The sequence below is a fragment of the Papaver somniferum genome, chromosome 6, assembly GCF_003573695.1.
Source record: "Papaver somniferum cultivar HN1 chromosome 6, ASM357369v1, whole genome shotgun sequence".
NCBI lineage: Eukaryota > Viridiplantae > Streptophyta > Magnoliopsida > Ranunculales > Papaveraceae > Papaver > Papaver somniferum.
The window spans coordinates 121,638,677-121,644,693 of NC_039363.1; the positions used below are offsets into that span (position 1 = coordinate 121,638,677).

Below are 6,017 nucleotides of genomic sequence, written 5' to 3' on the forward strand. Positions count from 1 at the left end.
AGGAAAAGGTGTGAATTATGTCTACTGGATCAGGTTGATTTTCCATGGGTCCAAGCATGATCTACAAAGAATATCACAAGGTTAAACACTATAAAGGGAATATAATAACAAGGTTCGGCGCATTCGATAATCACATTATGTGCCGAACTATAAACATTTACAGGTTTCGGCTTATACGATATCCTCAATATGTGCCGAACCACGAACAATATTTTAACCCAAAAATTAACAAATTCATGTTCGGCTCAGACGATAATCATATTATGTGCCGAACCTTGAACATAAGAGGTTTCGGCTGATACGATATTCTCCATATGTGCCGAACCAGTAACAATATTTCAACCCAGAAATTAAAAAATTATGTTCGGCACATACGATTTTGGATATGTAATCCGAATTAGTAATGATTCTATTCCGGGCTATTCAGGATGTTGTTCGGCTTACTATGAAACTTTCATATAAGCCGAACTAGTGTCTAGCAAAAGGGTTGGAATTGGAAATTATAGGTTCGGCGCATGCAGTAAACGGATTCAGTAAGCCGAACCGTTTCATCAATTGGTAGATTCGGCTCATAGATTTGAGTCGAACCTCAACATGTTTCGCCGAACCATGATTCAAAAAACCTAACTTTTGATAATTGAGAGCTATAAAAGTGAGATTAAGTATACGATATAAGTGTACCTGTGTATTAGAAGCATTGGGTTCCTCATCAATGTCTTCATCATCAGGATTTGGCTCATAAAAATCATCATCTTGAGTTTGTGTTTGAGTTTGAGCTTGAGTTTGAGTGGGTGTAAAATCATTCCCATAATCTAAGAAATCAGCCATTTCTGGATCATTGTTGTAGTTGATATGTATTTTCCTAGGTTTTTTAGATGAATGATGACCTTCCTCATCCTCCATTGAATCAAGAATTAGAATTTTCTCACTTTCTCCTTCTCTTTCTCTCCTTCTTAACCAAACCAAAACTTTGATTTTTTTTTCCTCAAATTTTTCATCTAAACAACTCTTATAATTCTGAAAATTATTTTAATCACTAAACAAAATATTTAATCACTAATCAAGATTATTAACACTAATACGTAAAGGACAGATTTGCCATTAAAAAAAATTTGGGTTAAGGGGTTATCTGATTTTGCTATTTCACAACCTTTTTTATCTTCATTCAGTATGCCTTGGAAGATTTTGGTATGCCCAAAATTATAGTTCTTCACCCGACCTTAAAGGAGGTCGGGCTTGACAATCCGAATGAAGCCCACTGTTCACTATTTCCCGTGCATTTGAAGTAGCCACGTCATTTAGAACTGTCGGTGCATCGATATTCAAATTTAAATCTATCTCAACACGCGTCCCTATACTATTTGTCAAAATAGCTGTCACATTTGACCCCGGCTTACATCCTATTTTGGAGCATCTCCAGTGCTGGAGGTCAAGGTCATCATATGTGAAAGTCTTATATATATCTTTTAGTTGTGGATCACTTACTACATGACAGGAAAAAAAAAGATAACACTCTCTACCTAAATTCAATCTCCAATCCCCAGGGCATGGTTTTAAAAGCGTACGCTTCACGCTTCGGAGCGTACGCTTCGCTTCAAATTCAGCATTTCGCTCCGAAGCGGTCATGTGAAGCGCATCTTTCATGAAGCGTACGTTTCATGCTTCGAGCGTACACTTCGCTTCAAATTTCAGCATTTAGTTCCGAAGCGGTCATCTGAAGGGGGAATTGAACACATCACCTCCCACTCGTCTGGAGTAGGTTGAACTGGTGTACACACGTTTTGTTTTTGATACAAATTAGACTTATATAAAATTTATATAGATATTATCTTCCTAATAAATTTATAATTACTAGTTACGACTAATTTATTTATAAGAAAACATACGCTTTAAACATCAACCATGAAGCGACGCTTCACGCTTCGACATACGCATCGCTTCTTGAAAATGAAAAATGCTTCACGCTCCGCTCCACGCTTTCAGTCTTATGTAACATTTTTTATTTAAATTTAGAGACAAAAGATCATGTGGACTTATGACCCAAAATCATGAAGAAAGTCTTGTTTAGACTTTCTCCTTTACCCCCATTTTAGCCATGTCATCCTTATGTATGACCCTCACATTTGCATTGGAGATGAAATTTTGATGAAAAATGTCTTAAATTCTAGGTGTCATACTAATTTAAGACCTTTACTCCTTGTATTGAAGATGCTCTTAGAGGCCGCGTGATTAGTATCCTGTTGAGTCTGTTCCACCACTACTAGGCTGCCACGTAATAAAGCTTCATCTTCTTTGCTGCGGTTTACCGTCTCAGTTTTCCGACGCCATGAAAACCCAAGGGGAGGCTCCATTCGATCAGCTGCACCAGAGACTGGTTTCAAATCTTCTCTAGATGGATCTAAAGTCTCACCAATGCATCTGATCTCAACCCACACTTCTTTATTACCAATAATTAATTCCTCACACCAAACACCATTACTAACAGGACCACGAACACCAACTCTTATTTCCGACAAATCTGTTTCCATCGATGATTCAGGACTAAACTTTGTCGAATACCCATTTCCCCACATCTTTCGGGTGGACACATGATATAAAATATCTTATACCTTCCGAATGATACCCCTCAAGAAAAACAAACTGGTACTCCCAATTTAGACAAAATTTTCAACAAGGTTGAATTCAGATGGACAATCGAACAAGAACTCCAGAAAGACCGAACTCTCTGGCAGATGTCGCTGTCGACACGTGTTGAGTACATAACTTAGCCCACTTTAGTGTACTATGTGTTGGACATCCGGTAGACACACTGTGGTCGCACCATGTATCTTTAGTCTTTCCTTCTTCAACATAATAGCTTGATCAAAACTAAGATATTATGTTTAATAACTAACGACTTAGGCTTGTGTTTCATGGTACGATGTTAGTTCATTTTGATGCAATTTACTCGATCACAAGTACTAAAACCACCTAAATTATAATCATTCGTCAATGTCAAACAACAAATCGAAACTATGACCACTCCACAGTGACAAATAAACACCACCTAAACCATGATCTTTGGTCAATGACAAATATAAATATGCATGCAGTGGCTCTTATTTTTGTTATATAGCTAGAATCATAAATTTTAAGTTTCAAAGATTAAAAGCTTTGAGTTATTAATATAAAAAAATATAGCAATGGAATTCAATGGATCAATTGTTCAATCTCTTGAGAACAAGATCATCCTTGTCACTGGTGCTACTGGGTATCTAGCAAAATGTATGTAATAAACACAAATCAATGCAACAATATTAACATGCATTCAGTACTTTTTATGTTTTCCATTAGTCATTTTTTATCTTCTTAATCATATCCTTACTCTTCAGCTCTATTCAAATCATGTTTGCAGTGTTTGTGGAGAAATTACTTAGGGTTCAGCCTAATGTGAAGCATCTTTTTCTTCTTTTAAGAGCTGCTGATGCATCCTCCCCTACTCAACGTCTGAATAAGGATGTGCGTACAAAATTCAGTAAATAAACATCGGATTTATTTCATAGACAAAATAGATTATTGATATCAGTGAAGTGTCAACAACCTAAATGAATGTGAACTTCAGCTTAATTTGGTTTTGTAGGTGATAGGGAAGGAACTATTTAGAGTGTTAAGAGAAAAGCATGGTCTTGGGTTCGATTCTTTTATATCCGAAAAGGTGACACCTATTTTTGGAGATGTCGGTTTAGAAAACTTGGGAATAGAAGACTCTGATTTGGAAAAGAAGATGCACAAAGAAATCCACCTTGTTGCCAATTTTGCTGAAACTACAAATTTCAACGATAGGTATTCGATAACGAATTCTTCTAGAGTAGAAAGGCACAAACTCTTTTTGTCATTAGATATCCTGCTGACTCTTTTTTGTTATTGTTCTTTTCTCCAATATTGGTTATTAGATACGATGTGGCCTTGGCTGTGAACACAATGGGAGCTAAGCATGTCTTAAATTTCGCAGAAAAGTGTGAGAACCTAGAGATGATTCTCCATGTATCCACAGGTAAGCTCTATAACGCAAACATATCCATCCCCACCCGAGACCCACTTTTGTATAAACCACATGCATTTTTCTTATGACATATTTGCAAACCTGAGATCCATGTATATATACTACCTACTATTATCGCACTTCTCCAACTAAACCATATGGCTATTTATATGGATGGTCGAACAGCTTTTGTATGTAACGCTGAGACGCCTGAAGTTATACTAGAGAAACCTCTAAGTCAAATATTGAAAGAATCCTCAAAATTCCTAGACATAATTGAAGAAGAGAAGAAATTGATGCAACAAAGATTGGATGGACTCAAAGCTGAACAAGTCTCAAAGAAACAAGAAACTGCTGCGATGAAAAAGCTTGGACACGAAAGGTACCCTAAGAGTTTTTTTAACTACTTCGTGCACAAAATCCTTGTTTGGAATTATGACTTCTTTCATCTTGTTGCTTTCCTGGTGTTGAACAGAGCTAAATTCTATGGATGGCCAAACACATATGCGTTTACAAAGGCATTGGGAGAAATGATAATTGGTCCACACCTGAAAAGAAATTTTCCGGTTGTTATCCTAAGGCCTACAGCTGTAACCGGCACTTACAGAGAGCCATTTCCTGGATGGATAGAAGGTTTCAAGTATGTCAAGTTAACACTAACACTAACACTTTGCCTTAACCTTAACATTTTCATGTGTTCCTTAACGTTTTCTACTCACCGTATAGCAAAAAGATATTTTTATTTTCTAAACCACTTGAAAATGTACCGCACTATTTTTCCGAATTAACATGATGAACCATATGCATTGTTTTATTGACTTTAATCTGCAGGGCACTTGACTCCATGGTGATTAGTGTTGGAAGAGGAAAGCTACCCTGTTTCTTGGGGACTATGAGTCATTCTTTGACATCGTAAGTTAAGCCTAATTAGATCCAACGAATGCAATTTTGTTTTATTTTAATTAGATACAAGGGTCAAATTAGTGATGAAAACTCTTCTTATGATTTGATAAAACAGATCCCAGGAGATATGGTGGTGAATGCTATAATAGTAGTAATGGTGAATGCAAAAGCTAACAATCATATTTACTCTGATGGCGACGACGATCTAATCTACCATATAAGTTGTTCTGCACACAAAGAGCCGACGAGGATCGTTAAGTTGTTAGAATACGCTTACGATTATTTCTGCAAGAATCCGTTGATAGGTGGAGATATTGCTGAAATTGTTAAGCCTGTTTTCTTCCCCACCATGTCTAACTTCCAAGAGCACGTTCACAACAACTATGTGGTACCTAATAAGGTAGATCAATTTAAGTTATTAATCTACAGAGAAGGTTATAATGATACTTCTAGAAACGATTTTGCTCACCATGGAGACAATTATTAGAAAAACGCCTTCGTCTTGTTTTTACTCATGAAGGAGGACAAACTTCAATTGGCAAAGCGGTTGGCTGAAATTTATGAACCTTATATACTCTTTAAAGGAGTGTAAGTAATTTTCTATTCAAACTAATACCGGCGTTGTTTTATTTTAATCGAGTAATTTTTGCGATTTGTTTGTTGACCTAAAATGCATAATATTGCGTACTAATTGGCGTGGAAGTGATCTTTGAATTTCAATTTTATGGCTTGTAGATTTAGTACTTCGGCCACTGATCAGTTGGGATTGTGGACAACAGCGTACTACGGACCTGGAGAGGCAGATATATTTGATTTGGGGAAATTAGGCTCAGGCCCAACCCATGGATAACCCATAATATGAGGCCCTTAATTAAAAAAAGTTTAAATCTAGGCCCCGAGTTTTTAAAAGACCTTGATACCCTTATGCATATTGTCAAGCCCATAATTAAATAAAATTTAAATCTAGGCCCAAAATTATTAAATCTAAGCCCGAAATTATTAAAATACAGTGCGAAGGTGTAAACAGAAGTTACACATGCATATGGCATGTGTAACCAGAAGTTACACATCCTTATAATATGTGTAATGCAAA

The 6,017-nt window shown here is 36.5% G+C and overlaps 1 pseudogene; it reads left to right on the forward strand.

The window, feature by feature from the left end:
- The first annotated feature begins 3,128 nt into the window (after positions 1-3,128).
- LOC113286116 lies at positions 3,129-5,538 on the forward strand (annotated as a pseudogene).
- The last annotated feature ends 479 nt before the right edge of the window (positions 5,539-6,017 follow it).